This window comes from Cetorhinus maximus, chromosome 15 (assembly GCF_964194155.1).
Source record: "Cetorhinus maximus chromosome 15, sCetMax3.hap1.1, whole genome shotgun sequence".
NCBI lineage: Eukaryota > Metazoa > Chordata > Chondrichthyes > Lamniformes > Cetorhinidae > Cetorhinus > Cetorhinus maximus.
Genome location: NC_135893.1, coordinates 90,050,163 through 90,074,002, shown reverse-complemented (window position 1 = coordinate 90,074,002; position 23,840 = coordinate 90,050,163). Strand labels below are relative to the sequence as shown.

Sequence of the window (23,840 nt, the reverse complement as noted above, 5' to 3'; positions counted from 1 at the left end):
AAGACCAGGATACATCCATTGCCGCCGACCCATCAATTACACCAGCTATTGATCACGCTGGTTAAGTAGCTGCTTCTCCTGGAAGTCCGGCTTGGCAAGGCCACATTGCTTCAGCTGCTGTCGACCACTGCAGAATGGGCAGTGATGAATGGATCCACAGCCAGGCTGCCTAGCATCTGTAATGTTCAGCTAATGTTCTTTGTGTGCGAAAGAAATGCAACAGCCCCGGATGCAAAAATGAGAAAGGAACCGCTCTGACGCCATTCATTTGAAATGATTTCTGTTACCTGGCGTCCCAAGCTCATTGGCCTGTTAACATACGCGGTCATCGTTTAAGAAGCATGAAGATTTTAGTCATAATGGAATGATTCTGTTATATTGATTTCAGTGAACAGGTAAAAAGATCGACATGTCTTCACTAACCTTAAATAAATATTTGCCAGGCAACAGTCTCTGGGCCTTTTGCGTGTGTCCCTATAGAAACACAGGTGACTAGCCTGCTGCTATTATCTAAAATTAATTGCACCATTAGTTCTCGCAAGATGTCCTGTGCAATTATAAAAGAAGACAACACATTTATAGTTAAAATGCTCCTGGTTATGCACTTACATTTTAGTTCCTATTTGACGTCAAGATGTGTCACCATTTGGCTAAATGTTACAGAGGTATAATTTTAACAGGTGTGTCGGATTAAAATAGATGATTGTCCCTCAGTGAGATGCTCTCGCAGTCAGTAATGATTCCAGTGCTCGCAGGAAATAATGTCAGTGCTGTTTTCAGTGACGTTGGCTTTGGCAGTTTCATTACTATGCCTGCATTGTTGAGAAAGAAGAAACCTGTGTCTATATAATGCAGCTCACAGCCTCCGAATGCCCCAAGTGCTTTACAGCCAATGAAATACCCTTGCAGTGTGGTCCCTATTGCAATATTGGAAACACCGCATCCATTCCTGCACCACAACAGTGACTACACTTCGAAAGCACTTGGAGAAGGCAGGAGATTGACACTAGGTGAAATGCTCATTCGGAAAGCCAGTGCAAACATGATGGGCCGAATGGCCTCCTTCTGTGCTATAACAATTCTGTGATTGGCTGTAAAGCACTTTGGGATGTCCGGTGCTGGTGAAGGGCACTATATAAAATCAAGTTTTTTTTATACGCACAGCAGGACCCCACAAACAGCAGTGACACTGGTTTTCTTTGAATAGTGACCATGTGATCTATTGCATCCGCCCTAGAGGGGCCTTGGTTTAACATCTCATTCTAAATACAGAACCTCCAGCACTGCAGCACTCCCTCCATACTCGCATTTATTTAGCGCCTCCAACTTGGAACAATCAACCCAAGGTGCCTATTCACACAAAGATGGACACTGATCCAAAACAGGAGATATTAAGTGAAGCAACTCGCTTGGCCAAAGACGCGACAGTCTAGATTTTTGTGCTAAAGCCACTGGAGTGAGGCTTGGGCCCTCATCTTGTGACTCAGAGGTGAAAATGCAGCCCACTGAGGCCTGGCTGACGTGACCGGGTCGCTTGATGAAGTTCTCTGAAGTGCTCGCTTGACGGCCGTGGCAAGAGCGGCTCAGACGGATGTTGGGAGCGTTGGAGAGAGGAAAGGGGGAATTGCCAACATGTTGGGGATTGATGATCCGCCAGGCCAAGAGCCACCCGAGTTTAATTCCATTGTGTGTCTGGAAGTGTTGGAGCGAGCAAGTATCCTCTGAGGCTCGCTGTCCGTAACTCTGATGTAAGCTGGAATCACAAGAACAACCCTGGGCCTTGGAATAAGGTAGCGCGCTCTCAGCAGTACAAGTTCTTTACTGTGAACATGGACGACAGTAAACTGAAGAAGAATTGACCAGACTTCTAAATGTTGAAGACAGAACATCTTGTCCAGGTGGTTGGTTGGCCCATGAAGCTTGATGCACAATGAGGCCTATATTACCACTGTTACCTGCGTATGAGTTTTAGTGCACATTCAGAAATTAAATACATTGTACTTAATTTGTGTATTTATGAAATGTTGACATGAATAAATCTGGAGCGCGCCACCTAAAAAATAAAGTATTGTGGCTGTGGGCTTCAGGCTTGGGCTGAGGTTTGGGCCTCTCTGATTGGCTGCTGAGCTCTCAGGTGGGCTGCTGAGTTTTTATAATGATTGATTTGCCATTAACCCCTGGACAAATTTCAATTTACCACACGCTGGAGAGCTGTAAAAATACATGGAAGATTAAACGGTCAGCAGTGAGTAATTGGTGGGTAAAGAGTCATGGATTCCTTTGGGGCCAATAGGACCTCTTGTATTTACTGCTCCAGAATTTCATCTTGTGCCCGACCCCATCTGTCGTTTACCTCCCTTCTATATGTTATGCACAGGATACATTATTTCCTCACCTATAAAATTTTAAAATCCTTATCCTCATGATCTCGCTGCCCACCAGCCCTACAATCCTCCAAAGATCTCCTCTCGCCTCCGCTTCTGGGCTCTTGCACATCCCCTAATTTTTCATTGCTCCACCACTGGTGAGTGTGCCTTTGGCTGCCTTGGCCTTAAGCATTGAAATTCCCTCCGTAATCCTCTCCACCTCTCTACGGTGTTTCTCTCCTTTAAATCACTACTTAAAACTTACCTCTTTGGCCATGCACTTGGTCAGCTGCCCAAAGATCATCTTACGTGGTTTGGTGTGAAATTTTATTTGCTAATGCTCCCATGAAGCTCCTTGGGATGTTTTACTGCATTAAAGGCGCTATGTAAATGCAAGTTGTTGTTGTTGCTGTGTTGTTACCATCCTTGACAGGGTTCCTTACTACCCGTACATGCTCAGAAAATTACCCTTTTGACGCTTACCAACTCTCCCCCAGTGACTTATTAATGAACCCTGCTTTTCATCAAACATTTATTTATTATATAGAATTTACAGCCCTTCAGCGGAACCAAAGTGTTCAACTCTTGTGAAATAAAATAAGGGGCACTTCAACTGTGGGACCAGGGTTGGGGTTGGGGTGGGATACTGGTGACTGTGAGAGCTGGGTGTTGGTGGGGGTGGGGGCGTTCAATATGACAGTGGTTGAGGTGGGGGTGGTCTTGAGACATTAATAGTGGGAGGGGTGGGGTTTAAAATGAACTACAATGTTCAACTTATCATGTCGATTCACGACATTATCATCCCTCTGCTGGCCGCTTCACTCACTTGCCATTTCATTCGAATCTCCCAAACTCACCCTGGAGGCTCCCGGGATCAGTTCCCCACAGGCTGCCCTGGAAATACCGGACAAATACCTTGCATCCTGCAAGGGACATGGGACAAACAACGTAAGGGGCAATCCCTTAAAATAAGGGTCACCCTGTGCCCAGCTGATCTCTGCTGCACATGGAGCTGTCTCCCATCCTACTTCATCTAAGCTAACCCGATCCGACTTCTCTGTAATGATTTCCATTATGATTGGTGAAATGCTTCACGCACCTGCCAATCTCAGTGGTCATTCTCCTGACGCCAGCATTGGTTTAGAAACTTAGGGCAGCATTTTCCCACTGCGAGCAGGAGGGGGGGCGCGGGGCCCACTCGCCAACACGTATAAAATGACGCAGGGGGAGATGTCGGGCGTGCGTCCCGATGTCACTGCGCGTCGGTTAGATTTTCAGTTTGGCGGGCGCGCGGCCAAGTCAGCTGCGCGGTCGCCGAACTGTCAAGACCATAAGACCATAAGAGTAGAAATTAGGCCATTCGGCCCATCGAGTCTGCTCCGCCATTCAATCATAGCTGATAAGTTTCTCAACCCCATTCTCCCGCCTTCTCCCTGTAACCTTTGATCCCCTTACCAATCAAGAACCTATCTATCTCGGTCAAGGGCCTATTAAGGCCTGTTAAAAACAAATTAAAGCCATTAAATGAGCTGCCCGTCCAACCTTCAGGTTGGCGGGGGGGCAGGCGAAGAGCCCAGGCGGCCTTCGCATTTTTCATGGAGCCTCATCCACGGGCGGGATGAGGTTTCATGAAACGTTTAAAAAAAAATCAGTAAAATTTTTTCCAAAATTTCATTAACGTGTCCCAGCTCGTGTGACATTGTCACAAGAGGGGACCTGTTTCAAAAGTGTAAAAACCCTTTATTTAAAAGTTTAACACTGAAACAAAATCTCCCCAAGGCACCTCCATGCCTCAGGGAGGTCCCAGCGCCCTTCCACACGCATGCTCGAAAGAGCGCAGGGAACGACTCAGGGAATCTTCCCCCCCGCCCGCATAGGGAGCGCTCAGCGCTTCCGGGCATATGTCACAATGGACGGGCCATAATTGGTGGTCATTGGTGGGTAAATTGGTGGCGCAGACCCAATCAGGGCCACCGATCGGGTTCACGCCCACCCCTGCACAACCCCCCCCACCTCCGACAGGGGGTATTTCTGGCCACAGAAGCATAGAGAATAGGAGCTGGAGTAGGTCATTTGGCCTGCTCCTTCAAGCCTGCTCTGCCATTCAGTATGATCACGGGCTGATCCTCTATCTCAACACCTTACTCTCGCTCTCACCCCACACCCCTTGATGCCTTTGGAGTCCAGAAATCTATCTATTTCCTTCATCAATATATTCAGTGACTCGGCCTTCACAGCCTCTGTGGTAGAGAATTACACAGGTTCCTCACCCTCTGAGCGAAGAGGTTTCTCCTCATCTCAGTCCTAAATGGCCGACCCTGTATCCTGAGACTGTGACCCCTTGTTCTAGACCCCCCCCACCAGCCAGCGGAAATATGCACCCAGTCTGTCCAGCCCTGTCAGAATGTTATATGTTTCAATGAGATCTCCTCTCATTCTTTTAAACTCCAATGAATACATTGGAGTTCAGTCAACCCAATCTCTCCTCATATGACAATCCTGCCATCCCAGGAATTAGTTTGTCCACCTTCTACTCGAGTCGTGATGAGCCCATAAATCAGGAATTTAAAATTCTGGAATATTCCTTGCCCTTCCCTGAACTCTCCAATTGCAGTGTCATTTTGAAGGGAAAGGCCCCAGATCTATATAATATTTTTTTTTTTGAAAAATAAACTTTATTCACAAAATATCTGGAAGAACATTACAAAACATTTCTAAATCGCCATCACAAAAAGTACAATCAGCTTCAACTCTTGCACATGGATCATGAGGTGTTTCAACACAATAAATGAATATTACAGTCATTTCAATATGGTCATTACAGACAGTCAGACAGTGCAGTGGTATTGGAGTTATCAACATACATCATGTTGCACTCTGAGGTGCTTCAATACAATTATAATACAATTAGTATTCAGGCATACATTCATTGTGAGCCGTACAGCCCGAGGGGTTCATATCTTTCCCAGCCCCTCGGAGACCTATGTAATATAGTTACTCTTATGTACTGATGACCGTCAAAACGGCTTGATTTGACTTAGCTGGAGTCTCTGGGAATATTCCCAGAAACCCTATTAAACTCCTGCTACCTCACAACTTTGATCCTCCAGCAATGATTTTGGCATGAAATTTGTTTAAATTATCCAACTATTAGACAGCTCCTCCCCTGTTTTACAGGGCCGTGTTTTCCGGGTGAAGGCATGGCATTTCGGTTGGGAGCCCGTTATTTTTCACAGGATCCCTGCCCAGAGGTCAGCCTGATTGACAGGGCTGTCTACCACTTAGATGGGAGTACTCTGGAATAGGCCAAAGCCGCAGGTAGGGGAGCCAGCAGCTGTTTCTAGAGGCATGGAGGGGGTTCGAACCCTAATTCCTGGGTACGAAGGGTTCAATCCCTGAACTTTGTTTTGGGGGGGGTGGGGAATGGACTTTGGATGGGGCCAGGGTTTTTTTTTTATTCATCCACGGGATGTGGGCTTCGCTGGCTGGGCCAGCATTTATTGCCCATCCCTAGTTGCCCTTGAGAAGGTGGTGGTGAGTTGCCTTCTTGAACCACTGCATGTGGTGTAGGTACACCCACAGTGCTGTTAGGGAGGGAGTTCCAGGATTTTGACCCAGTGAAAGTGAAGGAACAGCAATATATTTCCAAGTCAGGATGGTGAGTGACTTGGAGGGCAACTTCCAGGTGGTGGTGTTCCCATCTATCTGCTGCCCTTGTCCTTCTAGATGGTAGTGGTCGTGGGTTTGGGAGGTGCTGTCTCAGGAACCTTGGTGAATTCCTGCAGTGCAACTTGTAGATGGTACACACTGCTGCTACTGTGCGTCGGTGGTGGAGGGAGTGAATGTTTGTGGATGTGGTGCCAGTCAAGCGGACTGCTTTGTCTTGGATGGTGTCAAGCTTCTTGAGTGTTGTGGGAGCTGCACCCATCTAGGCAAGTGGACAGTATTCCATCACTTGTAATCCTAGGCTGGACTTGTGCCTTGTAGATGGTGGACAGGCATTGGAGAGTCAGAAGGTGGGTTACTCATTGCACAATTCCTAGCCTCTGACCTGTTCTTGTAGCCACAGTATTTATGTAGCTAGTCCAGTTCAGTTTCTGGCCAATGGTGACCCCCCAGATGTTGCTAGTGGGGGATCCAGTGATGGTAATGCCATTGAATGTCAAGGGGCGATGCTTAGATTCTCTCTTGTCAGAGATGATCATTGCCTGACACTTGTGTGGCGCGAATGTTACTTGCCACTTGTCAAAGATAGTAGAAAAGCAGGCACTTTGGAGGGGCGTGGTTGTGGGAGGGGTAGTGCGAGAGAAAGATTTCCTGCTCCTCTTGAGCCAGCAGCAGTGCTATAAATGCACTTAGTATCTCCAGTCACTGTCCTCATCTCCCTTGGGCTGTTGGGTTTCCTGAAACCTGGACTGTCCAGCCTGTCACATTTTAGATCAGTCCCATGGGTGAGTGCTAACCTTTCCCTCCGTACCTCATTGAGTGTTAATCCTAGGCTGGAATTTTCCGGTCCTGTTGGCAACAGGCGTCATGGTGGGCAGAGTTAGAAAATATGGCGAGAAGGCCAAAAGTTGGTTTCACGCCGTCATGAAACCAGTTTGTGATCATCCTCTCCGCCCATCAATGGCAGGGCCGCATTCCCACTCCCACACGTCGGGAACCTAATTTCAATACTTTAACATCTCATTAGAAGCCCTGCTCACTGAAATCATCTCCTCACGCTGGATCATCCAGGCACAAAAATCACACCAACGTGTTTCACAACTGTACATAAGCGATGGGCACCTGGCAACGTGCACTCCGCTCGGGACTTCGAGGTTTGTTTGCCTACCTGGCTTCGGGCAGCACTCGTGGTCATCAGTGCCAGCTTTGCGGGCAGCACCACGTCACTTTTAGGGGTGGCTCATGGGCAGGTCTGTACCTACCAGACCAGCCATAATGCGGGATGGCTTTTCAACAGCTGCAGGGCTAGGGCTTGCTTGAGGAAGGGGGAGAAGTGGCCTCAGGCAAGGGAAGAGACTGCAAGGCGAGGGCCGTACTGGGGAAGGTGGGTATCCCAGGGTGTGTGTGTGGGCACATGTTGATCTGTGCAAGTGGCCTCAAGGTGGAGAGGGCTGAGGAGGCAGTCTCCACAGGAGATGAGGCCTTGTGAGTGTGTGAGTTTAGAGTGATAAGATGGTTGCCTTACCCTGGCGGCACGGATGAGCTCATTCACCCGTTTTATGCAGTGGCTGGCCGACCTCTTGTGTGCGGCATTGGCACTGACCACCTCTGCCACTGCCTCCCAAGCCAGAGTGGTGAGACTGATGGGCTCCTGTGGCCAGAGCAGAGGTGGAGGACATTGTGGCTGGCCTCCACAGCATCCAGAAGGTGTCCCAGGGATGTCTCACTGAATCGGGGGTGGAGGGGGAGCGGGAGGCTGCACTTTTGTTGGTTTTTGGGGCCATGTCTTCACCGGAACAGTCCTGGGGCTGCAAGCATTGAGAAATGTGTGCATGGCTGCAGTTTAAACATGGCGCCCTGTGTGAGTAACGGTGAGGTACAGCACGGCAGGAGAATTGGAGGCTGCGTGCCAGCAAGGCGGCATGTTTCCTGTGGCTGCATAATTAATGAGGCGGGATTGGGATGATACGGCATGAAAAGCGTCCTTTTCCCCGCCCGCTACCGCACTTAGTGCAAATCTGGGATGATTCCGCGCCTTACCTTGAGATATTGCTAGAATTTCAGTGCTGTGCCAGAGTAATAAACAGCAAACCCTGAATTGTAATTATTTTTAAACTACTAGTGTTTATCCCATGCCGCCTCTCTCCAATCCTCAGGAGCATTCAGGCTCATTTCATTTTATAGTGAAAGTATGATGAAAATTTGTTAAACTATGAGCAAGCAAGAAGTGACACCAAATACATAACAATGTATTTAGAGTAGAAAATCTAATATCTACTTTCTTTTATTAGTTTAAATGTGTAGTCCGTCTCTTTCTCCTTGGAGTTGGACCTTTCATATTTTTCCTCCTGTGTAGATTCCAGTCCCTTTTCCGTTAACTTATCTTCACAGATTGAGCTGCTTGTGTGATCTTTCACTGGTTGCCATGGTTTGCTTGGGCATTTTGACACTTAGATTCAAAAATAATTGGCTGTCACACATTTAACTGAATACATCGCACAGCCATTGCATGTTCATGAGGAGTTTGGTTCCTCCCCTCAACCTCTGCAGATCAAATACCAGTTTGAACTGACCATGTAATTAATGCAACAAATTCCGCTGGGCCCTGGGTTTATTTGTTTTCATTTTTAGCCGGCCTCAAACTCGTTATATCTCAGTTGATCCCAGTCTCGCCTCTGGGTTCAGGTCCCACTCCAGTCACTTGAGCACAAAATCCAGGCGGGTGCTCTGAGTGAAGCAGTGTGCACCGAGGGAATGCTGCATCTTTTGGATGAGATGTTAAATCAAAGGCCTGGCCTGCCCTTTCAGTTGGACGCCAACGATCCCCTAGCACTACTTCAAAGAAGAGCAAGGAGTTTTTCCATATGGCCTGGCCAATGTTTATCCCTTATCCAACATCATAAAAGAGATGCCCTTGTCATTAACTATTTGTGAGAGCTTGTCATGCGCAAATTGACTGAATTTCATTACAATAGTCACTTCACTTCAAAACCATGTCATTGGCTGTAAAGTGCTTTGATGGTCTGAGGTTGTGAAAGACGATATATAAATGCAGTTCTTCCTTTTTTGACTGAACCTAAAGAGACAGCACAAAGGCAAACTCAGGCAAACAAGAGTACTGGGGCCAGGGTTGTTCGGCCTTTCTGGCAGGCTTTTGCCGCAGCTGCAATTGGAGGTGGAGTCGGGGGTCGTGTGGGTTGGAAGGGCCCCGATATGCCGGAGTGATACGCCGGGGTAAGGAGCAAAACCCACCTTGCCCCCAGTTGTCCTGCAGGGCGACTGAGAGTAAAGGTGATAGTCGAAGAGGAACAGAAGAGTTGGGAGAGAAATATTTTCACAATGATCTGTTTGCTTTGGACAGATGCCAGTGGAAAAATAGGGTTTAAAACAGGTTGGGATTTGCTTCATCACCCTTTGTGCACCAATAATACCCATGATCAGTTTTACGTCCCCCAGATCCGTTCTTTAGTCCAATATACATTTCCAATAGGTACTTCAATGAACATTCAGATTTACAAGAGGTTTGAGTAATTAAGACCTCAAGAAACAGCAGTGTTGAATAGATTGGTCACAAATGAAGCATGTGCAAATTCCAGATCTGTTCAAATTGCCCCAGGAAACTATACCCTGTGCAAAGAACAATAAGATACGACTCATGAGTAAGCTGATATCATTAAATGCACCCAGGCATGGGCCAGATAGTCGGAATTGACCAAAGAAGTTGCTGAAACTCTGGTTAACAGGAGCTGCCTTAGGACTGGCAACAGCAAACCGAATCCTAATATTTTTTTTAAAAGTGGGACCTGAATTGGCAAATTCTAAACAGAGCACCAAAAGGAACGAAAATCATCTGGAACATTTTGTAAGATGCTGTCAATTGGTATCCTAAGACTCCACAGTCCATAAGGTACAATAAGCAAGGTTATAGCAGCAGTTAGCTATCGGTCATAACCCTATTAGAACTATTCATAGAAATACACAGGGCAGAGTGAAGCCATTCAGCCCATCGTATCTGTGCCAGCTCTTTGAAAGAACTATCTGATTAGTCCCACTCTCCCTCCTCTTTCGCCATAGTCCTGGATTTTTTTCCAATTCAACTATATGTTCAGTCTTTATCTCACGCAAATAGTTTGGGGAAAACAGGGGTCTCCTCACGAGCAGTCCTGTAGGTTGAGATGATGATTCTTACCTATGATTGTTTTCGTGTGTTGGTCTGCTGTCACTCCTGGGAGATAACTGTTGGAATGGGGACATGAAGTCATTTCCTTGGCCCTTCAGAAGGCCCCTGATGCAATTGTCCATCATCTTTGTCCATCGCTGAGAAAGTTCTGAGCTAAACCATGATTTCTGACACGGGTTTGAGATGTGGTCGTTCCATTGATATATTCCACTAGAACTGTGCTCTTGAACACTTTAATGAATAATCTCTGAGAGCCTTGGTTATCTTCTAAGCCTCATAGAGGGTGTAGCGCCATTCATTTTTGTGCAGCTTACCATCATGTAGTCACTCCCCAGAACAGTATGCATGGTTACCTTGCTCCGCCTCACATCATCATCTCCCTCTGCATAATGGACATGTTGCAGAATCTGTAATCATTAATCTGTTGGCAGTGTTGGTCAATGAACTAGATGGCTTTTTGTGGTCCATGCCTCCTCAAATTCTTATGTTATATAAGCAAAAAAGGAACAGTGCAATAGACTGTAACAGTTTGGATTTACATAGCACCTTTAACATAGCAAAATGTCCCTAGGTACTTCACAGGAGCCTTACCGGTCAAAGTCTGACACTGAGCCGCTTAAGGAGATAATAGGACAGGTGACCAACTGTTTAGCCGGAGTTAGGTTTCTAGGAGGACCTTAAAGGAGGAGAGAGAGAGGTAGAGAGATGGAGAGATTTAGGGAGGGAATTCCAGAATTCAGGGTAAATGGCTGAAGGCACAGCTGCCAATGGTGGAGCTACAGAATTGAGAATTGAACAGGAGACCAGAGTTGGAAGAACACAGAGGTCTCAGAGGGTTGGAGGCTGGAGGAGGATACAGAAATAGGCAGGAGTGAGGCCATGGAGGGATTTGAATACAAGGATGAGAGTTTTAAAATTGAGCCATTGGTGGAGCCAATGTAACTCACCGAGAACTGGGATGATGGGTGAATGGGCCTTGAACTAGATCATTATTCTTTCAATTCTGGTCCAGACACCTGATAAAGAGCCTACACCAGATAAAGAGCCTTCTCTGTCAGGTAGATGTAAAGCTGCCAGATAAAATGAGTTTGATTACTCTTATTCTCCCAGCACAAAACCGCCCATCATTCTGTTGGGATCTGAATGTCTCATTTTGATGAATCACAATGTGGGAAATTCAAATAGATTCAGACAGTCTTGGGAGTGTGCCCAAAAGTGTCTTTCAAAGAGTTGACACAAGGACAATGGGCAGAATGGCCTCCTATGGCTGTATCATACTATGATTCTATAAAAGACACTGAAGACCTAGAAGAGCAAATATACAATTTCTTGAAAGTGGAAGTTCAAGTAGATAAAACTATATTTAAAAAATAGCGTTTTTGGTTTTGTAAATAGGGATCCAGAGTAAAGTTTAAATATGTGGAAAAGTGGTTAATTGCTAATACTAAAACCCTTCCTTTTACTAACCAAAAAAAATCTATTAGGTTTCTTTCCTTTGATACATATTGCTTGTCACGTTGAACAAGATGTCATTCAGGTATGGCATACAAAAACGTAGACAATTTATGACTGCAGGAAGAGGACATTGAGCCCATCGCCGTTGTAGTAGATGATAAAGTGCTATCCAGTATAATCTTACTTTCCAAATCTTGGTCCAGCCGCAGCCCTATAGGTTATGGCCCTTCAAATACATATCCAATGGTTGTTTTTTTTTTAATGCAATGATGGTTTCTGCCCATACCACACTTTCAGACAGTGGACAGGATTTTACCGTCGGCGAGCAGGGGCGGAGCCCACTCACCAACGCGTAAAATGATACGCGGTGATGGGCGGAACCCCCGACGTCATCCCGCCCCATTTAAATTTTCAGGAAGGCGGGGGCGCAGCAAAATCAGCTGTGGGCCCGCTGACCTGTGAGTGGCCAATTGAGGCTATTGTCAGGGTCAATTAAGCAATTAATGGACCTGCCCGTCCAACCTTAAGGATGGCGGGCAGGCCAGGAGCCGCGGCGGCAAATAGATAAAACATGAAACCTCATCCAGCAGTGGGATGAGGTTTCATGTAGTGTTTTAAAAATTGTAATAGTGTTGTTATGGAAATTATGAACATGTCCCAACTCATGTGACATTGTCACATGAGGGGACATGTAAGGGATTTTTTGTCCTCTATTTTTAATATTTTTAAAAGTCTAGGCGATCTCCCTGTGGCTGCACTTAGCCTCAGGGAGATGAGTGCGCACTTTAGTGCGCATGCGCAAAAGAGCACACTCTCGATTTTAGGGCTTCCCCCCACCCGCACAGGGAGCACATAGCGCTTCCCTGCGGACGTAACGCTGGGCGGGCCTTAATTGGCCCGCCCACATAAAATGGCAGTGTGGCCCCAATCGCCGGTGGTGATCGGGTCCATGCCCGCCCGCCATTGGGTCAGCTCCGCCTGCCCGACGAACGGAAAATTCAGCCCAGTGAGTTCCAGACCCTCTCTAGGGTGTCTCTAGGTTGTTATGACCCAGCACTTGGTAAAGCTGAGTTATTTAAAAAATCCCAGAGGGAAACTTTAAGCAACTGTCATAACTTATATTTTAAGTGGTATGTTTGAAATGCAGCTCTAAATTGGGGAATCAGACCATCAGTTCTCAAGAGGTTTTTATATTAAACTAAATGAAACATTTTATTAAGTTACAACACATTAAACACATACACTTACTACAAACCACTACTATCATAACTTTTAACAAATTCCCAGACTAATCTCCATTAGGGCAACAGCAACCATTAGATTTTTAAGCAGACCCTGGGCAAAGCATTTCAAATTCAAAATAAGGTTCCTTTCACTTTGGTTCCTTTGTAGACACAGTGTTAGGCTTACAGCTGCTTTGATCTTACATTGCCTCTGCCCTGCACACACAAAACTGCTATCTGTTATACCCAACACAGCTCATTGAATGTAAATTTCATTGTATCACCAGCCCCTTTGAACTCCACCTCTTCTAACAATAAAACCCTTTTCATAGTACCAATTTTATTAGTAATATAAACATACTGCTTGGCCTCTGCTAGCTGGGTGCCAGATTTCACTTACCTTCTTGAATGCCCTATTCAACAAAATGCAAATGTACCCTACCTCTCTTACATCTCATAACTAGTACATGTCAAAGCACCCAGACCAGCTGGCTTGAATCCAATTAAGACACACCCACAGACTTAACCTCTATTCTAAAAAATAATTTCCAATAACGTTATATACATTAATTAATAGCTTCGTGACAAGGTGAAAATATTCCTCCTCAGCCCCCCTCTTATCCTTCCAGCAATGAATTGAAACCTATGCCCCCTCTCCGCTATCAGAAGTAACCACTCTATATTGGATGCTCGCGATTTTATACACCTCGATTTAATCTCCCTTCAACCTCCTCCCTTCAAAAGAAAACAACCCAAGCCTATCCAAGCCTAAAATTCGCCATTCCTGACAACATTCCTCATAAATAGGCATGGCAAGGGTTAATCGTGCGAGTTTGCTGACATGACTCTCACTGACATTTACGCGTGGCACAGGTTCCCAATCTGGAATTTGCCTGTGGTCCTCATTTGCAAAACGAAGCATTTCTTCAAAGTTCCTTAAGTGCATCAAACACATTTCCCATGCTTTTCCATGTTAGTCCAATTGAGATAAGTACTTTATTAAACTGAAGTAAATAAAATCAGAACACACTGTAACAAGTATCTAAAATGCTAGGTTCTTCAATAAGACATTAACTGCTTTTAAAATGAGCGGGTACAATGCTAACAAGAGTAATTCCACATAATTGGGGAATAATCGCATGCTGATTTATGACATTCATGACCTAATTTTTTTTTGTACGCCAAAGGAATTAGCTAGGCGATTAGTTCGTCTGGATCTGTCAACCTTTCCTGGTAGCGGCTCCGATTGTAATGCTGATTCGGAGAATCAATAGGAATGTGTTTAAAAAGGAGAACTTGAACAATTGGCAAGTATTGTATGAAGTGCTGTAGAAATGAGCATGGATAAGCGTGTCGTTGACTGAGAGACTTCTTGTTGCTAGTGGCGCTGATGTGAAATGCTGGACACAGCCCTGGATTCCTTCCCACCTGGCAAAATGGTATCAGCTGCCTTACTGCCAACTTCAGAGGTGAGGAGGAGCCTAATGCTCGCTAACACAGCCAGCAGCAACCAACTGGAAACTTCTTTCATGTTGGGCAGGAGACAAAGTGTTTTACAGCAGGTTGCCGATTAAAATCCAACTGGTCTCTAACTTGCTTCCCCCTTCTGTAATTCTCTCCTTCATTCCATGTGTTCTGTTAGAACTATGCCACACAGAATGAGGCCATTCTGCCCATCATGACTGTGCTAGTTCTTTGAAAGAGCTATCAATTAGTCCAACTTGTCCCGCCCTTTCCCGATAGCCCTGCAAATGTTTCCTTTTCAAGTATTTATCCAACTCCCTTCTGAAAGTTACTGTTGAATCTGCTCCCATCACCCTTTCAGACAGTGCATTTTTCTTCAACTCTGACAGCACCTCCCAAACCTGTGACCTCTACCACCCTAAGGACAAGGGCAGCAGTTACATGGGAGCACCACCACCTACAAGTTCCCCTTCAAACCGCTCACCATCCTGACTTGGAAATATATCACCATTCCTTCACTGTCGCTGGGTCAAAATCCAGGAACTCCCTCCCTAACAGCACTGTGGGTGTACCTACACCACATGGACTGCAGTGGGTCAAGGAAGGTCATCTTATCACCACCTTCTCAAGGGCAATGAGGGGTGGGCAATAAACGCTGGCCTAGCCAGCGATGCCCACATCCTGTGAATGAACCCTTAAAAAAAATTCCAGATCATCACAGCTCACTGCGTAAAAATATCCTCACCTCCATGCCTCTATTAAATCATAATGGCTCATTTTAAATTTTAGCAGGGGCATGAGGTAGCGGATCAGACATCCGCTATTCGCCCCAGCTGACTCTCCTTTCGATTTTTCCTGCAGGTGTAAATAATCTAGCGGTAAAACATAGACGCAGTTCAACCAGCTCGGTGCAAGGGATTTTAGTAGCAAATATTTGCCTCCAGTGTGCCACGCCTGTTAAGGCAACGGCAGGATGATGCAGTGTCCTGGCCTTTGTTGCAGTGATTGGATCTGAGGTGATTATTAGCGTTTGTAGATGCTTGTTTCGCATCCGCCTCTTCCCTTGGAGGAATCTTCAGTCACATCAGCTTTGCTGCTGGGATCATGAGCCCACTACAGACAAAACAACAGCCATCTAACATATCAAACCTATTAACCAGTGTTGCACAGTCCTCAGCGATCCTCAGGGGCCCTCGCTAGAGTTGGCATGCAAGGAAAAGGACAGTGGGCTGTTTCATTCTAACCCTGAGCTGGAATCCGTCCTCTCTGCTAGCTGCTATCAGTATCACTAAAAAAAATTCAGGCCTGGCAAGGTACATACCCAAATAAAAGCAGAAAATGCTGGGACTATTCAGGAGGTCTCTGTGGAGAACTCTGTTTCTCTCTCCACAGATGCTGCCAGACCTGCTGAGCATTTCCAGTATTTTCTGTTCTTATTTATGATTCCTAGTATCTGCAGCGTTTTGGTTTTGAGCAGTATCAGCACACTTCAGCGTTTAATGGCTGCAATCAGTCACAGAGGCCGCCAATCGGAGAGATGGTGGCAACGCTGCTGCAGCCAATTTCAGGAGTCCGAATGGGATTAGAAGACAGTCAGATCTTCCTGCAATTGGAGTTCCCAGGGCCTTCAGGTCAGAGGCTAGGAATCCTGTGGCGAGTAACTCACCTCCTGACTCTCCAAAGCCTGTCCACCATCTACAAGGCACAAGTCAAGAGTGTGATGGAATGCTCTCCACTTGCCTGGATGAGTGCAGCTCCCACAACACTCAAGAAGCTCGACATCATCCCAGACAAGGCAGCCCGCTTGATTGGCACCCCGTCCACAAACATTTACTCCCTCCACAATGACGCACAGTGCCAGCAGTGTGAACCATCTACAAGATGCACTGCAGAAACTTCACTGAGGCTCCTTAGGCTGCATCTTCCAAACCCATTACCGGTACCATCTAGAAGGACAAGGGCAGCATATGCATGGGAACATCACCAACTGAAAGTTTCTCTCTAAGCCACTCACCATCCTGACTTGGAAATATATCGCTGTTCCTTCACTGTCGCTGGGTTAAAATCATGGAACACGCTCCCTAACAGCACTGTGGGTGTACCTACACCACATGGACTGCAGCAGTTCAAGGAGGCAGCTCACCACCACCTTCTCAAGGGCAACTAGGGATGGGCAATAAATGCTGGCTTAGCCAGTGATGCCCACATCCCTTAAAAATGAATTTAAAAAAGGAGGAGGATCTCACCTGTAAGAGCTGTGGCCAATCAGAGGACAGGCAGCTCTTCAGTCCCAGCAGTGCCACCAGGAGTGGTTGCCATTGCTGGGACTGCAACAGGCCCAGGACTAGGAAGAGCGATGGAGGCCCATTGGGTGAGGTAAGTGGGATGGCCTCAGGCCCTGGCAGGGTGCAGGAGGGAGGCCGCTGTGGAGTGTAGGGGAGGTATTCCGGCAGGTATGGCCCTTTCTGCTGGCGAACAATTAACTTTGGTCAGGACACTGGGGAGAACTCCCCCACTGTTCTTTGAATGGAATCTTTTACAGCCACCCTGAAAGAGCACATGGGGTCTCTGTTTAAGGTTAAGGCCTCTGACAGTTCAACACTCCCCCAGCGCTAAACTGGAGAACCAGCCTAGATTTTGCGTTCAGGGCCAGGATTTTCCAGCCCGGGCATGGCGGGACCCACGGCGGGGATGCGGCCGCCTAGCCAAAAGTCCATTGGGTGGGAGGCATGAGGTGACATGAGTTGGCATGGATATGGCTGGTCCAATTAAGTTTCTGGTTGATGGTAACTCCAAGGATGTTGTTAGTGGGGGATTCAGTGTTGAATGTCAAGGAGAGACGGTTAGATTCTCTCTCGTGGGAATGAACAGTGCCTGGCACTGGTGTCATGTGGGAATGTTACCTGGACTTTATCCAAGCACATGGGTGTTACAAATTTTAATTGCAGTTAAGTGGTGTCCATAGAATCACTGTAACTAGTTTCCCTGTGGTGCCCAGAACAAGCTCACTAAGGGAGTATTTTTTAATCAAAGGCCATTTAAGGAAACCACATCCTCCAAGATTTCTCATTTCAAAGGTAGACATCTCTGCAATGTCATTGGCAGGATGTTAACTCAAAAGAAAACCTGGTGTTCTCCTCTTACCAATTAAAAGAAAAAATCATGTGCCCAAATAATTTGAACAATTGTGAATCATTGCTTGCACAGGCTCATCTGAAATGTTTTGAAGTTATCTAATGCACAGTCCAGCTTTACTCTGTTTCTGGAACAGCCCATCTCATATCTTCTTGAGAACACACTAAAGCTCTTGGAGAAGCATTTAAGATTAAGTGCAGATTTTATTTTACAGTCAACCAAAGTGCCTAAGTAAGTGAGATAGCGAGTGAAGGAACTTTTTATCATCTAGTTACACTTTAACTGGAACTTTTAAACATACTGATAAAAGGGTACTAATGGAAAAGCTGCCCAAGTAAATGAGCTGGTATCTGAAGCAGATGTATGCATTGTATATATATCATGTCTTGGATACCAACCACTAGAATTTAACATTAACACATGTTCCATTTATCTCTTGGTGTGTTGTGAATTTATTCAGTGAGCAAGTCTCAAAAATATGGCCTAACCTGACATTAGTAAAAACAGATAATGCTGGAAAAGCCTAGCAACTTTTCCATTTCCCTTGTAAGCACAAGCGAAAGTTGAAACAGGGGTTGGCCACTTTGAGCCTGCACTGCCATTCAATAAGGTCATGGCTGATACTTTACCTCAACTCCACCTTCCCACACTATCTCCTATCTCTTATCTCTTAACTCCCTTTGTATCCAAAAAGCTATCGATCCCCGATTTAGAAGTACAATGATTCAGCATCCACAGTTTTCTGGGGTAAAGTATTCTAAAGGTTCGCAACCCTCTAAGGGAAGAAATTTAACCTCATCTCAGTCCTGAATGATTAACCCTTTATCTTGAGCTTGTGCCTGTCCTGTATACACAGTGAAGCAGTGCTGAATGTGAGGCGTTTTTCCATGTATAATGCCCGCAGCTCAATTTCTGGCACGAAAGTCATTGTCGAGGAGTAGGTTCAGTTTGAGTTACCTGAAAAAAGTGCTCTTTGAAATTGGGCTTTCAGATCAATTTCTTGTGTCTGTAAATGAGTCTAGACCTGGGAGAAATACACTTTTAACTTTTATTATTGGTGCCAAGTCTTCATCTATTAAAACTGGGCTCCTGCTGAATAAGGCATCTGTTGTGTAATGAAACAGTTAGTCACAACAATCAGGAAGGCTTGGTATAATTAGGCACGTCCGTATCTGGAAAAGGAAAATTGTTTCATTGGACTTCAATTTGAAACAGTCTTTTCCCTATTTTGTTTTTCCATCAAAGTTAAAGACACTTGCTTGGGGGTCACTGTACGAGACAAAAAGAAGATTTACAATATGCTGCTCATACCCCATGACAAACAAGGGCAAGTAACACAGCCATTTATTTGTGTGATACCATTACCAGCCTTTTAGGGGGAGATGGTGGTGTCGTGATATTGTCAGTGGGCCAGTAATCCAGAGGCCCAGATGAATGGTCTGGGGACATGGGTTCAAATCCCATCGTAGCAGCTGGTGGAATTGAAAGCTAGCCTCAGTAATGGTGACCACAAAACTATCATTGATTGTTGTAAAAACCCATCTGGTTTACTAATGCCCTTTAGGGAAGGAATTCTGCCACCTCTACTTGGCCTGACCTATATGTGACTCCAGGTCCATGATAATGTGGGTGACTCTTAACAAGCCACTTATTTTAAGGGCAATTAAGTATGGGCAACAAATGCTGGCCTTACCAGTGACACCCACTTACCATGAAAGAATAAAAATAAGCCATAAACTTAGCTCACCGAATTAACATCGGTAGGAATGCAACCAAGCTTGGTTCAGTATTTATTGCTAGGGCAGTTAAAGGTTAACCATGTTGGTGTGGGATTGGAGTCACATAGACCGGGTAAGGCAATAGATTTCCTTGCCAAAAGGAAGGGCGGAACTTTCCTACCTCGCTATGGTGGGTTAAATGGCGGGTGGGGGGTACAATGCGGTGGGAGCTGAATATCAGTTCCCGCCAGCAAAAAATGACACCCTCCCACCCACCATGGCGGGTCGCCATTCCTGCCGGCGTGAAACCGATTTGCATCCTGTTAATGGGACGGAGATGAAGGCCCGACCGGAATCGGGTCCTCCCCCGCCCGATCGTCTGCACTGTCAGCGAGAAATCACGCCAGTCCGGAACACGTCTGGACCAACATGGCGGGTACGCATTGGCACTTATCTGAAGAAGGCCTGGGGCAGCTTGCAGAGATTAAAGAGAAGATGGAGGCCTCCAGCGACGGGACCCTGGAAAACCGGTGGGTGACTGCATGGAGCGTCTACGACGCGGGTCTCCTGTCTTCAGGATCTTCCAGGAGGTCCATCTTCCATCTTCAGGACCTTCCAGGAGGCGAATCATCTGTCTTCAACGGTGGGTCAGTTGATGTCCGGGCGCCTTTTCAAAATGGCACCTGGATATGACAGTGGGGTGCGCACCATCCAGCCTGCTCCGCTGGGCAATATGTCAGGAAACCCCCGACTGCATAATTAATGAGGCTGAGGTCGTGCGATACCACACGAATTCCCAGTGGCCTCCACGATGGAAACGCTCCCCGTCCCTGCCCCGCCACAGTACTTAGTCTGGGAATGGAAGGTTCCGCCTGATATTAGTGAACCAGTTTTATTTTTATGGCAACCCAATAACTTCATGATGAATTTTAGCTGATCTTAGTATTCCATTTCCAGGTTTTTAAAACTGAATTCAACTTCTCAAACGGCCATTGCGGGATTTGAACTCGTGTCCTCTTTTTGTTGATATTCCAGCCATTTTAAAATGGCCACCATGATGAATGGAACTCTCACCATGGCAAACGCAGGGGTTGTAGGTTGCAAATGGTTCCCACAGCCTCTGTGAATGGCGCACAGTGTTTGATTTGATGCTTCAGACTAATCTCTCCTTGTCTCCAAGCCACGATGGTTGCATCTTGTTCCATTGACCTGTGCCTTATTGTAAGTGTTTAGTCAAAGCAGAGTTATGACCTGAATTGCAACATTCAGGGGCCTTAATAACAGAATCTTGCACTTATACAGCAGATGTAATGTAATAGAAACCTTCCAATTCGCATCACAAGAGCATTATCAAGCAAAATTTGACACCAAGTCATGTAAGGCAATATTAGGACAGGAAACCAATAGCTTGGTCAAAGATGTAGGTGTGAAGGAGTATCTTAAAGGAGGAGAGAGAGGCAAGAGGTTTAGTGAGGGGATTACAGAGCATTGGGTTTAGGCAGTTAAAGGCACAGCTGCCAATGGTGGAGGGATGAAAATCAGGAATGCTCAGGAGGCTGGAATTGTCGGAGTCTAAATTAAATCAGTTAAATCAACTGGGTTTTTGCACATCTTCAGATTTCTACTATTACTAGCAATCATGAGCCAGTTGAATGGCAGAATAGGTTTGAAGGGCTGAATGGCCAACTCATGCTCCTATGTCCCTGTTGCTAAATGTCACATGTAGTACTGTTCACATTGTTGCAAGGATGGAGTGCTCTGGGATAAGAACCGAGGAGGCATGTTCACCTGCAGTGAAATAATTTCAAAGATGTTTGCAAGCAATCTCTCCAGAGACGCAGAAGCAAAGGTTACTGGAAAATAAATAGACATCACAGCTGCTTAACTAAGCCTGTTTATGTGGATCATAATGTTTTTCACATTTTCAGCCCCGAAACAGGCAGATGCTGGAACCGTTTATTCCGGAATTTGCCTTTTACAATGACCAGGAGAAAGATACACTTGTAGGGCCTGGGAATCGAACGCGATTCTACCTACGTCAGTGTCTAGTATTTTCTGTTCAGTGACTGCATGCCCAGAGGCAGGGTAAATCTTCCTCGACTTGGCTGTAAAGAAATGGAGCCCATCTTCGGGAAGGTGCACCACCCTGGAGAGGTTAGTCCCGTAGCAGGGAAGGCAGTATATCTTAGGAAGGTAGCGCACCTTAGAGCTGGAACAAGTGGGGGGCACATACGTAAACTTTTTGTATTCTATGCAATTTTTTTAAAGAAAACGAAAATCTTACTCTGACCAAATACTCTAACCTCAGCAGAGACTCCGCAAACTGCACCAGCCATTGGCGTGGTCTTTGAGTAAGGTGATGAGTCACCAAAGAAGAACGTTCTTTACTTCATCCAAACAAAAACTAAGGCATACAAAGCGGCAAAAACTAGTGGTAGGCTAGAGGATTGGGAATTTTTTCGGAGCCAGTAGCGGAAGACTAAAAAGCTAATGAAGAGGGAGAAAATTGATCATGAAAGTAAGTTGGCAAGAAATATAAAAACAAACAGCAAGAGCTTCTATGGGTATATAAAAGAAGGAGAGTAGCTAAAGTGAGCATGGGACCCTTGGAGGATGCAACTGGAGAATTGATAACGGGGAGCAGGGAAATGGCAGATAATTTAAACCAATATTTTGCACCGGTCTCCACGGTGGAGGGCACTATAAACATCCCAAAGATACCAGATAAGCAAGGAGCTAATGGGAGGAAAGATCTTGCAACAGTCTCTATCATGAAGGACAAAGTATTTGACAAACTAATGGGACTAAAGGCAGACAAGTCGCCAGGACCTGAAGGCCTGCACCCAAGGGTTTTAAAGGAAGTGGCTGCAGAGATAATGGAGGCATTGGTCAAAATATTCCAGAATCCCCAGATTCGGGGAGGGTCCCAATGGATTGGAAAACCACTAATGAAACACCCCTGTTCAAGAAGGGAGGGAGACAAAAAGCAGGAAACTATAGGCCAGTCATCCTAACAGCAGTCATTGGGTAAATGTTAGAGTCCATTATTAAGGAAGAAATAGCAGGACATTTAGAAAAGCTTAACGCAATCAAACAGAGTCAACATGGTTTTGCGAAAGGGAAATCATGTTTGACAAATTGGCTAGAGTTCTTTGAGGATATAACAAACAGTGTTGATAAAGGGGGACCGGTAGATGTAGTGCATTTGGATTTCCAGAAGGCATTCGATAAGGTGCCACATAAAAGGTTATTGCACAAGATAGGAGCTCACAGTATTAGGGTTAATGTATTAGCATGGATTCAGGATTGGTTAACACGCAGAAGACAGAGAGTCGGAATTAATAGGTCTTTTTTAGGTTGGAAAGATGTAACTAGTGGAGTGCCACAAGGATCAGTCCTAGGGCCTCAATTATTTACTATCTATATTAATGACTTGGAGGAGGGGGCAGAGTGTAATGTATCCAAATTTGCTGACAATACAAAAATAGGTGGGAGGGCATGTTGTGATGAGGACATAAGGAATCTGCAAGGGGATATAGATAGGCTAAGTGAGTGGGAAGAAACATGACAGATGGAGTTTAATGTAGGAAAGTGTGAGGTCATGCACTTTGGTAGGAAGAATCAAAAGGCAGACTATTATTTAAATGGAGAGAGACTCCAAAAAAGTGCAGCACAAAGGGAGCTGGGTGTTCTTGTGCATGAAACACAAAAAGTTAGCATGCAAGCCGCAGGAAATAATTAAGAAGGCATATGGAATTTTGGCCTGTATTGCTAGGGGGTTGGAGTTTAAAAATAGGGAAGTCTTGTTACAACTGTACAGGGTGTTGGTGAGGCTGCACCTGGAGCACTCTGTATAGTTTTGGTCCCCGTATTTAAGAAAGGATACACTGGCATTGGAGGCAGTTCAAAAGAGATTCACTAGACTAATTCCTGGGATGAAGGGGTTAACTTATCAAGAGCAGCTAAACAGGTTAGGCCTGTATTTGTTAGAGTTTAGAAGAATGAGGGGTGATCTTATTGAAATGTACAAGATTCTAAGGGGGCTTGATAAGGTAGATGTTGAGAAGATGTTTCCACTAGTGGGGGAATCTCTAACTAGGGGACATAATTACAGAATAAGGGGACATTCATTTAAAACTGAGATGTGAAGGAATTCTTTCTCTCAGAGGGTAGTGAATGTCTGGAATTCTCCACCCCAGAGAGTTGTGGAGGCTAGATCACTGAAAGTATTTAGAGGAGGTAGATAAATTTTTGAAATATTGGAGTTGAGGGCTATGAGGAGTTGGCCCAAAAGAGGAATTGAGGACTGAGGCAGATCAGCCATGATCTTATTGAATGGCGGGGCAGGCTTGAGGGGCTGAATGGCCGACTTCTGCTCCTATTTCATATCTTCTTATGTTCTTATACAGGTGTAAAAGTTCCACCTATAAATGTTATGCCAACTCACAGCGCATAAATCATCCCCACCCCCACAGCTACGCACGTCATGAAAATATGACCAAGACACCAGTCTGATAGATATTGCAGAATTGCACACAGTCTTACTGCTGGGGATTCATATTTATTTAGGAGTTGGTTTAAGATTAGCCAAAGTTACTTAAGAGCCCATAGTTTTGCAAATGGGAGAAGAAAT

The 23,840-nt window shown here is 45.6% G+C and overlaps 1 protein-coding gene and 1 pseudogene across 5 annotated transcripts in view; both read left to right on the top strand.

Moving 5' to 3' along the window:
• The window catches only part of caskin1 (CASK interacting protein 1), a 629,644-nt gene that overhangs the window by 390,326 nt on the left and 215,478 nt on the right, over window positions 1-23,840 (top strand). The window lies entirely within an intron of this gene.
• Window positions 1,646-1,871, top strand: LOC144691256 (cytochrome c oxidase subunit NDUFA4 pseudogene; annotated as a pseudogene).